The following is a 12,363-nucleotide window of genomic DNA, read 5'->3' as shown; positions in this document are numbered from 1 at the left end:
GGAGGCTGAGGGATTTTTTGGGGGTAGGCCAAGTGTTGAGTGAACCATGATCGGAGGAGGCTGGAGCTCGACCGTAGGGGACGCTTCAACCTGAGGAGTCGGATCCACAGTTAGGCTCGTACAGTTGGAGCTGGTGGAGGAGGAGTCTTCTCAGTCCTCTTAAGGACCATGGCAGGTCGGTCTGACTTTCGCGAACCTCTCGGGCGCTTACTCCTCTGGGCCCCCTCGCCATTGGCGACCACGATGTCAAGGTCGGAGTCCATAGCACCTACACAATTACACCGTATTATAAGATATTCCAAGACAAAAAAAGTTAGCATGATGCAGACAGGCAAGGAATAAAAAGACAAGTAGAGAGAAACCTAACTGGAACTCTCCTCCGAGCTCATGCTCGGCGACCACGTAATTCCTCCATATACAGAGGAGGCGGAGGGAGTACCTTCCCTATACGTGGAAGTCAACCTCGAAAGGTCTCTATAATCATTTGTTTCGTATTGAACGGCTATTCCGTTCCATACCTCGTTCAGACTATACATAGTGTCATACTTCCCGAGCCAACTATCAAACCTATGAACCCTCTCATCGTCCCAAGACCATACATAAAAATGGTCCCTATCATCCTTACACAAGACTAATCTATCGGGCTTATGTTTAAGTAGTGAGGGAGAACATAAGTCCGAGCTAAGGATGACTGTACCTCTGTCGCTCGAGCTCGAGGCCTCATCATTGGCCTCGTTCCCCAATTGTAAACTCCTATGACATCGAGCTAGGGATTGTGGCTTAGCACTTCGCCTCGGAGGAGAGCTGCCAGTTGGGAGAGGCACGAACTCCCACTTGGTATATTTTTTGTTGGACCAGTCAAACATGGACTGATCCTTCTCCCAGAGGCCACAGGCCCGAAGCCTATCTTCATGAAGAAGATAGGAAAGGGAGTGCCTACCATAGGGAAGTTGGAGCAAAGCCTCCTTATCCTCTTTCATCGCCTCGGTGGGAGTGGGTCAATGGTAGTTGGCTGGAAAAATGAACATATTATGACTAGTACGAGCCTAAGTGAAAACTCTAGCACAAAAATAAGAAATTTTTATGTACTTACGGATTCGGCTGAACGAATAGTGTTTGGAAGGAGCCAGGCCATCCGTCCAAAAGAAAGCCTTCTTGAAGTCCGAGGGATGGTTCGGTATATCCTCAAAGATTTTCTTCTCCTTGGGATATATCAAAAGGTAATAGAAGCCGTCTCCTCCCCGAGCTCGGGAGGGATTGCTTTTCAAACAAAAGAGATACAGGATTTCCTTTGGTGAAAATCTCCTTTGGTGAAGGTCCTTCCCACTTTAGCTCGTGGTAAAGCGACCTCCGGGCAGAAAAAACCCTGTATGAATGGTGTTGAGCTGGAAAGGGGCGAGCCGAACAAAGTCTAAAAGGTCCTTGAAAAAGGACTTCAAGGGAACTAGAGCCCCTGCCCTCATGTGTTCCTGGCTCCAGGCCGCGTACTTCAACTTGTTGTCGGGGTTCCCATCTCCCGGGGCACGAAAACTTCACTCGTGGGAGGTCAGAGCTCGAAACCTCAGTGAGCCTGATAATCCAATGTTGTGGAGGGCCAAGATGTCGGAGATTTACCCTAATGAAGAAATTGAGCTCCAGTAGTGCTCGACATCGAATAACTCTCTCTTCGAGGTGGGAATGGAGGTTGACTGCGAGGTAGAAGGGGGGTTTGATGGTTATCCCATCAGTGAAAATTGAAGGTCCCCCAGCTTGAAGGCGATTGTCACTCTAAGAGTGGGATCGATGGGAATTGGTCTGAGCTCGGGGTCTGGATCTGGGTATATGGCGACCCTAAGTCTCTTCCTTTTTCCCTCCTCTACCTCGTCGATTTAACTTTGAAAGTGATCTCGGGTATCTTCTCTCTTGCGCCTTAGTTGGTGTTCCCGAATAAGACGCTGGTTCCGGGTGAAAGGTGACTCTGGGCTCGGAGCCTTCAGTGACTAAGGAATTGCGAGCTTTGACCCCCACCGCTTTCCCAAGTTTTGCGACATCTAGCAAGAGAACAAAAGGATGAGGGCCAGGCGAACAAGAAATTAAGCATGAAAATCAGGATGATCTAAGCTCGAATAATCGAGGCTGCCAAGCAAACTCGATCCAAAGGATAAGGCCAATCTCGGAGCGTGTTTTCCACAGAGAGGAAGGAGGTGGATTTATTTTTTATGATTCCAATATTTCATTGAAAAAAGTTGGCGATTACTCAAAAAGTGATATTTTTGGGAAATGTACAATTTAAAAACCCTAATTTTGTACCTAATATCTTGGTGTACAAGAAATGTCATCCGAAATTCAAAAATTCAGTAAAAGAACCATATTTGGGTCTTTTACACAGAATCTGGGTTTGGAACCCATGGTATTAGAACATAAGACTAATATTTATCAGCTGAAACATTCTAGCATGCAAAACTAGTGAGTGAACCAACAGTGCAACAATGTAAACATGCATGAAAACAGTGTATATACACGGGCATACAAAGCTATGAACAGTGACTTACACAATGAAGTCGGTGAAAATAGAGAGATTGATGATCGAATAAGCGGTTGCAAAGACAATCTCATGGAGTCGAAGAGGCCAACGTTGTTGTGTCTTCTTGAACATGCAAGACCTGGGCAAAGAAGTTTTTGGTTTTTTCTTCTTTTTTCTCTCTGAAACCTTGAACATGAAAGTAAAGTGGGAAAGATGAATGGGGATATATTTATAGACCCCTGGGAATGTTAAAAGCCGAATTAATTTGGACCATTGGCCAAATTTCGTATCTGATTCGACGGTCAGGGACCAATGAACTGATAGTACCATAAAGTTGGCATGCGAACGAACGTGGGTAGGGTTCCAAGGCACTCAAGTACTTTGATTGGTCAATACCTGGCTGACGCGTGTCCATACTCGAGTGTATTTGATGGTACAGTTTCCAAGAGGAGCAGTTCAAAATTTTCATTCTCGTAGGATTCGAACTCATACTTTTGAGGGGGCAAAATGTTATGCCTAGATTTCGAGACAAGAGGTTATGGCCAAGAAAACTAGGTTCATCAGGTGTGACCTAGAAACGTATGAATTCATCTTTTCGTCCAGCTGTAAAATCTCTGAAGTAAAACTACGACCTCAAAGATATGTAACCTCGGGATATTTTCTGAGTTCGAATGGCATGACACTGGGATGCATCTGTTACCGTTTGTCTTCAGATAAAATAGGCCGATCTTGGGAAGTGCAAGCTCAGGTGTGATAGCTTCGACAGTATCTATCTAATCCGAGCATGTTCTGAAGTTGGGTGACAAGTTCGTAACAGTTCCATAAGTCTTGACAGTCACAACACCGATTGCTAATCTCGAAGACCTAATGAGTCACCTGGGATAGCCCATTACGTGTGAACATATTTATTGTTGTGTAATCCCAATATTTAAGGGATACTATTTAGTCTGTTATCTGTTCCCGATTCTTATGGGACGTTTCTATGTATATAGGAGATATTGCAGTTTATGTCATTATTTGAATTGATATACATAATATCTTCCCGAAATATGTGGGAATGAACTCTGTAACCCTCCCTATAAATAGAGGAGGAATGACCACTTGTAAAGGATCAATTTTTGATTGCTTGAGACAATGCTCTGGGTAATTCATCTCTGAAGAATTTCCAGAAAACTCTAAGTCTTAATAACATAGACTCGTGGACTAGGTAGAATTAACTGCTAAACCACATAAAAACCTTCTTGTTTTTCTTCATTATTCATTCGCTTCATAGTTCACATTGTTTAATTTCTCTACGATTTAATAAGTTGACGAAAAACGGCGTCAACAGTCACACCTTGTAACATTATTGAAAGTCACAAAATTGGACACATGTGTGTGCCCAAATGTGGCATATTTTGGAGTTAGTAACTCCCAAATATTACTCAATAATGTGTAGATTGTATGTTACACATTTGAGATTGGATTTCACAAATACATTGTGAAATATGGCTGTTGGAGAGGATTTTAGACATTTTTGAACATTTTGGAAAAATGACATTTTGTGCTAAAAATAGCCTGTGGCCACGGGCACTGACATTCCCTAGCCGCGGTCAGGGGGACAGAGGCCATTGGCCGCGGCCACTGATAGTCCTGGCCACGGCCAATGAGGCTGACAGTCGATTTTTCTTCTTCAGTTTTTTCCAAGTAACTCTCAAAGCTCCGTTTTAATTCCATTAACATCCAATTAAACATTGGTAACAGCCATGGGGGTTGGTGGAATTTGAAATTCAAAGGGCATCTCAAACTCTATAAATAGGAGCCTAATGCTCACTTGTAAGACACAATTTTCTATCCACAAAGCACTTGGCTGGAAAATACACCATAGAGACTTGATAATTCCAGAGAGCTATTTTCAAGAGAGTTCCCTTAGTACTTAGAAAATAGGGGGAAATAAGCTTTTGGACAAAGGTTTTGAACTTTGTTCAATTTGGTAATCCCCAGTACTCTACACTTTGGTTGTGTGAGAGTTTGTGTTTTTTCATTGTTCTTTCTATTCTTTTGTTCTTATTTACTTGTACTATCATTGTTTTGAGTTTGTAATCTTCTTCTTCTACATCCTTTTATTTACTTGTATTTTGAGCAACAAAGTTGTAACACTTGTTTATCTATCATCTTGTCTTTTGTATTATTTTTCTTAGAGTTGTATTTTGGTTTTACCATTTCCATTGAGTACATTATAATATATTCTCTAATAGCCACCGGTAATCTATCTCTTTACTTGTTCTGATCTGCACATATATACTATAAGGGGTGACCTTCTAAACCCATTAAAGAAAATACAAACATACATAACATATTCATAAATATTACAAATAATTCATTATTAAAAAATATCGCAATTATTTCATTATTTAAAAAAATACCATAAAAGCTAAACATCTACAATACCTTACTATAATAACACTTCCACGCAAAGAAATCGCTACCATTCATAACTATGCATTTCTTAGATCATACATGCAATTTCAAATTAGGCATCCGAGACCTTTGGACGTCACTTAGGTCCACCTACAGTTTTAGACATCACTTAAGCCCAATTATGAGCTTCACTTAGGCTCAGTCACACACCTCTTGTACCTGAAATGTTAGTGTCGCAAAATTTGCTTAAAATCATAATATATATCTATTTAATATTCCTTACATCCGAAATTAAGAACGAACGTGAGAAATTGCAAAGCGTATACCCTAAATTTAACAAATATGAAACTTACCCCGTGTTGATGTGGCCAAAATATATAATAATTCCGTTGGCTATTAGCTAGTCATTTGAACCCTTAGACACTCTTCTAGCCGAAATCCCAAAATACAGACTTCCACTTATCTTCCTTTATTTTGGTCACTCTCTCACCAGTATTACGACTGCTTCTCTTCACACTCTTCCTCTATGCCAAGTGCCACACTCTCTATATATAGTATCTAATAATCTTATTATTATAACCTTAATTTATACTATCACCCATCACTTAATAACCGCATTCAATTTGTATTTCTTCCTAACCAACTAAAGCATCTAAAACTATACATTAGCCACGTGTCTTATCAAAATCCCATTAAAACTAACTTAAATCCTAATAACTAATAATACCCTCATTCAAGTTATATATATAATTATCCATAACAATTAATTAAACTTTTAAACTCAAACTAAGTCAAATCTCCTAGAAATCATCTAATCGAAATATCTTACACAATTATCACTTAATCTAAGATAAATATATCTTCTTACCATCTTGAATGAGATATTTATTCAAACTATTGTGTGACGGTGACTTTTAAAACTAAAACTTATCAATATTCCAATATTTATATATATATATATACTGCTTAGTTTTATTTATAAAATTTATTAACTATATTTATTAAATTTATATCATTATCATATAATTTTCAAATAAATAAACAATATTATATATAAAAAATGACATAAAAATATTATACGAAAAATTAAACCAAAACATTATTTATGATTTTTTTAAATATATATAATATGATAACTTTTTTAAACATAAATGATAATTTTTTTAATAAAAATTAAGATTATGTATTATATATTATTATTATAATGATATTTTATAATATTTAAATTTATATTCATATAAGTATTAAATATTTAGTCTTGTATTAAATATTATTTTTGTTGTCTGTGTTTTCGCCACACAACACATGTCGATTAGGAGTAATTAGCTACAAGTCATAAAGTTCTCGGAGTGTGAGCTCTTCCAAGAAATCCAGTCCAGCCAAATCATGGATGTCTCCAAGTGAGGCCATGCCCTGGGGTGTGCCCTCGAGGCAAGGATGTCTCTAGGTGAGGCCACGTCCCGAGCCAATCTCCAAGCCATTGATGTCCCCGAGTGAGGCCACGCCCCGAGGCCTGTCCTCGAGGCGAGGAAGTCTCCAGGTGAGGTCATGTCCTGAGAGGCTCTCTTCACACCCATCTCTAAGGTCCAAAATTTTGGTCCTCGGACCTGCAGTTGATGCCAGGTGTTAGTCACTACGGGTACGGGCCACCAGAGGATCATTTGACAACTTTTGGTGAGCTTTGATTAGTGGTGTCAAGTTCGTACCATTGACAATTGAAATTTCCCACAACACCGCCTAACACAAGCAAACGTGCGCTGTACCCTGACAACCAGAGATATGTTACCCATAAAGTTGGTACGCGACTTTCTGTAATGGGCCATCTACAATCCGCCTGGGCCGTAGTCTTTATTTAGTGCAACCATTTTTGTATTAATTCATAATTAACACCCCTGGGTGGGAGAATTTGTATTGATGATAGATGATTAATATTAATGACCCCACCCTCTATAAATAGGGTTGGAATATCTCCTTGAAGAGGGTTCAGATTTTTAGAGAGAGAAACTCTGTAAATCAGTGAAATATATACGCTGCCTAAGAACCACCATTGAAGTTTGCTAAATCAAGCTTCAAGCTCACTAAATACCAGAGACTCGTGGACTAGGGGTCTTTTATAGCCTGAACCACGTAAAACCCTTGTGTTCTTTTATATTATGTTCTTTATACTCTCAAATTAAGGTGATAGGAAAAAATGCATGCAACATTTTGGTGCTTTCGTTGAGAGCTTTAAGAACATAGCCATGGTGACCACTCAGAGAAGTGCACTAGACAATGCAGCTCCTCCCGCCTTAGTTGAGGGAGGAGAAATCAGCCTTCCACCACCGCAGGACCTCCATGAGATGGTGGAAGACTACGATGAAAACGCCGAATATAACGGCATGGACGACGGGTATTTGAGGAAGAATTTCCTCAGCCCATGGTTGAAGAATGCTGGTGCCACCTACCAAAGGCTCGTGAACTGTATGTTCAAGGAATAGTTGGGACAAAACATGGAAGTTTATATAGACGACATGCTCGTCAAGTCTAAAATAGCCCTCGACCACATAAAGGACCTAGCAAAAGTATTTTCAGTACTTCGCAGGATTGGGATGAAACTAAATCCCCAGAAGTGCACTTTTGGGGTGGCCTTCGGGAAGTTCCTGAGCTTTATTGTTAGTGCACAAGGGATAGAGAAAAACCCCAAGAAGATCAAAGCTCTGGTAGATATGCCACCCCCCGAAATCATAAGGATGTGCTAAGCTTCATCGGGAAGATCGCTTCTCTGAGTCGCTTCATTTCAAAGGCCACTGAAAAGTGCATCTCATTCTTCAGCATACATCGAGGTGGTCAGAGGTTTGAATGGACGGAGGAGAGCGAATAGGCATTCCAATAGCTAAAGGCGCAAATGGCATACCCTCCTATCTTGTCAAAGCCTATAGATGGAGAGCCCCTCTTGCTCTACATGGTTTTCTCAAAGAAAGGAATTAGCGCTGCCTTAGTACATGAGTTAGGTCATGTCCAACACCCCGTGTACTATGTGAGTAAGAGACTCCTCGAAGCGGAGTCTAGATACCCGCTGATGGAGAAGTTAACCTTTTGCCTAATGGTAGAGTCTCGAAAGTTAAGGCACTATTTCCAGGTGCATCCCATCAAGGCCCTCTCGAACCATCCCCTACGGCAGGTCATCCAAAAGTCGAAGTCATCTGGAAGACTCCTTAAGGGGTCGGTCGAACTTAGTCAGCTTGACATCTCTTATTCCCCGAGGATTGTCGTAAATCGGGCAGTCACTGGCGGATTTTATCGCCCAATGCACGGGAAACCAAGAGAGACCTGGGGACGCCCTGGTGATTGGGTCCACATGGTAGCTATATGTAGATTGATCATCGAATGAAAATGGTGTCGGAGGAGGCCTCATTTTGCTATCCCCCGAGGGGCACAGATTTCATAGCACTCTGAGATTTGTGTTCGATGCCTCAAACATTGAAGCGGAGTACGAGGCGCTCATTGCTAGGCTTCAGGTAGCACTTGAGTTCAAGGCTGAGAGCCCCGAGATTTTTAGTGACTCGCAACTTGTAGTTAATCAAGTACTCGGGGAGTACCAGGACCGGGGGACAAGAATGGCAACTATTTACCATCCACTGTCAGTGGTAATAATCTAATCTCTCTCCTGGAAACCACTTACTCCCCAGTAGGTAGCAAAGTACCAAACCCCACAGGATAAAAGTCACGAGGTCTACACTCTTGGCTTTCGGGAAATCCTTCTTCAAGCGTCCCACAATCCTGCAGATGAAGCAGGCTTTCGCCCAACATTCCTGAATATGGCGTCTTCTACACCGAGTACACTCTAGGAATTCTTTCCAAGTCTCACCGCCACCCTGGCAGCTTATCTGTATGCCACATGGCCTCCTATATGGTCCTGAAGCTAAAAATATATCTGGAGTCTTTCTCTTTTCGTCTCTAGGGCCTCCGCCCCTACCAAAACTTGCAAACGGAGGTCTCGACCTCCTAAAATCCCTTCTGGCCACTCTCGAAAACATATCTTATTCTCTGCGCTCTTATCTGTGAGCGCCTTCTCAACAACCTGTGCGTAAGTAGTCATTCTTGACCGTAGTGATTCGAACATCCCAGGCTATCATAGGTTGTAGCCCTAGAGAAACCTCTCCCTTCTGGTCCTATCAGTGGGACCAGATCCTTAACAAACTTTTCCAATCTGTCAAACTTCAAAGCATAATCGGTCATTGACATGTTGCACTAAAGTAACTTGCTGAACTCTTCGGCCTTCGCAGCTCTAACTGCGTCATAGTATTTTTCATTAAACAGAGTTTTGAACTTTTGTCATTCCATAGTGTTTACATTCTTGATCTGGGATACCACCTCCCACAATATCCAGGCATCCTTCTGAAACATATAAGTGGCACAAGCTACTCTCTCATTACTGCCCACCCTCGTGAAATCCAGGATGGCGGTTATCATTGTCATCCACTACTCAACCTTCAGTGAGTCCGAGCTGCCCTAAGAAACTGGAGAGTGTTGTTTCCTGAGCCTCTCATGCAGGGGTTCCCATCTATTTTCCACTGCTTGAGACTATACTACAGCTGGCTGTATCACTACTGGTATTGCTGGTTGTAGGTTCGGTGCTGGAACTTGTTGCTGTCTCAAGCGGCGAGTCTCTTCGTCTTGCCTCTATAAGCTGGCTTGCATATCAGCAAGCACTTGTTGCGAGTTCTCTGGAGTTGGCGGTAGGGCCTGGCCTTGGTCATTCTCTTCCCTGGCATGTATTTCTTGGTCAACCTCCCTCGCCTTCGAGACATACTAACAACTGTCCCACTCTACAGTGATCAATTAAGTCGTTAGGTAAGTAATAACTGTACTTATTGCTGCCTTGTGGTCCAAGACCGAACAAACAAATAGATGCAATGCTAATAAGCATACCAACACGTAATATATTCAACCATGGTGCTAATAAGCATTTCCTGATATTCATCAGCATATAGCGATGCTAATAAGCATTTATGGCATTCATAAGTAATTAATGATGCAAATAATTATGTTCAAGCATTTATACATGTATAGTAATGCTAATAAGCATGTTCCTTAATCCCTGCCAGTATTAAAAGTCCTAATAATCATTTCTTGGCCTTTATGTAATTAAGAGCGCTAATAAGTGTTTCTTTAACATTTATAATTAATCATAGTGCTAATAAGATCTCTATAATGCACATTACAATAAAGAGGCATGACCCTATCAGATAACCTCATGCTCTCTAATAGGGCATGCAGATAAGGCATATACATTCATTTACACAGTCAAGTACTTAATCACATAAATAGTTGCTGAACCTTGAGTCAAGCTTGTCTTTAGTGGCGAGTGTACATGCCCAGCCAGTCATCATGAACCCTTAAACCTTGGAAGCCCTAATACCAAGTTGTAACGTCCTCCTAATAGAGGACTGTTACACCGTGTACTTTAAAAAGTACTAGACTTGCTAATCAAGTCCCTTGGTTATAAACTTGTAACTAAGGTTAATGACAAGTGTTAGAGTTAAAAAAATTTGGTCAAAAGGAAGCGTTCACTTTCCATTTAAAAGTTTAGTATATACATGTGTTGACGAGGTTTTTCGCCAACAGTGAATTATGAAAATAGCTGGGATGGATTTGTGCTTAATGATAAACCGCAATAAGAAAATGATGCTTAAAAACACTAGAAAAGAAATATTAAGAACACTCGTCTTTTTATGTGGTTCAGAGGTTAAAATCCACGTAGTCCACGAGTCTGTATAATTACTATTTTTCTCTCTAAATTTTGACAGAGCTTTTGTATTACAGAAAAAACCCTAACTTTCCCTATCCAAGGTCTTAGTATTTATAGAGAAAATCCATGGATAGGATAGGCATTGGGTTCATCACGTGAATCAAATCCTTAGTGTGACCTGTTTCACACGAATTATAATTATTACAATTTATCCTAAGGTATGGTCCAATCATTAGGTAAAACTGATCATGGGTCCTCAGGGATAATTCGGACATGCGATGCCTGATCATGCACCATTATATTACGTGTCTGAGATTTTAAGGATTTGCGGACATGTTATGTCTAACCATGCACGTCTATATAACGTATCCAAGTTTATAAAGATCTAGGGATGCGGCAGATCTCTAGCGTACCCCGAGCTAAGTGCAGCTCCAGCTCGTGTCTCGGATGCTATGCTTGATAAACGTTTTCAGTTCATGCCTATTGTTTTATATTCACCATCTCCTGCTATAGACTTGGGGAGTCCTGCTGCCTTTACTTAGGAAATATGGACTTGTGGATCATCTATTATAGTTCTTGGCTAGCTAGATGTATTCGAGCTGGCTAAAAGACTCGTGCTAAATTTTAGGACGTACATTTGCCCCCCAAGTTCCTGCTCGTGTTCTATGACATCATCTTCTGACTTACACAGTGGGGACTTTTAAACGTCCGTCGTGATTATCCAGGCTTGCCCATTACTCGAGTACTGGACATGTGGAACGCTACAATTGACATCTGTTCGTGTTTCGAGGACTGCATTAATAGCCTGGCCAACTTTTTGCCGTTGTTTCGTCTTTCGAAACACTATCCTTGGATCTTGAACTAGTTTGATCAAACGGTCTACGTTGTTTTATACCTTTTATGTATAAAAAGGGACAGGTTAATTTCACAGCTTACCACCTTTCATTCGAAAATTTGCCTCATCTTCTTTCTTTTGTGTTTTCATAACTTCTTCCTTTCCAGAGAAAAGAAGAGCTTTCAAAAACCTCATGTGCCCAGAATCTTCCGAAGACCCAGCCGTTCAGCTGCCCAGGAGTGAGTTTTCCTAACCGAATGATGCACACCTCTTGCATCGACGATCTTAATGTAAGTCATAACATTCCTTATTTGTTCTTTCTTTATAAATTTCTACATTTTACCTGCCATATTTCTTTATGCTTCGCCGTAGACGATATTAGGGTGCCTTCTTGGTTTTTGGCACATAGATTTCAACTTTAGGGTTATACAAAAGATTTTGAACTTCTCCTAATATTGCGGCACTTATGACATAGGATATTTTCTGGGTAGAATTGGGCAACTTTTAGAAAATACCCATTAGGTGCATAGAAGATGAAAGGTTAGGGTTCAGAAGAAATTGGGTTGCTTAGGGAACACACTTTCTTTGGTGGCTTTTCTATAAACCACCCTCCCCCGGTCAGTAATGGCTGGATTTTCTGACATAGGGATCCCTAAATACCAGGGGTCTGCTGGGAAACCTAGGCGCGTAGCGTAGGTAGCGCATGCAATTCCTTGCCTTCACTACAAGAAAAAATACTTTCAATAAGACCGCAAAGTATTATCAAATATATACCATAACACTTTTTGATGTGTTAAGGAAAGCAATGTTATAGTAGGTCGGAGCACTTTGCATAACACTTTTCTATAGTTATAGACATGTGTTATGGTATAGCGTACGATAACACTTTTGTTG

This window comes from Humulus lupulus, chromosome X (assembly GCF_963169125.1).
Source record: "Humulus lupulus chromosome X, drHumLupu1.1, whole genome shotgun sequence".
Taxonomy (NCBI): domain Eukaryota; kingdom Viridiplantae; phylum Streptophyta; class Magnoliopsida; order Rosales; family Cannabaceae; genus Humulus; species Humulus lupulus.
Note: the sequence above shows the minus strand (reverse complement) of the source record.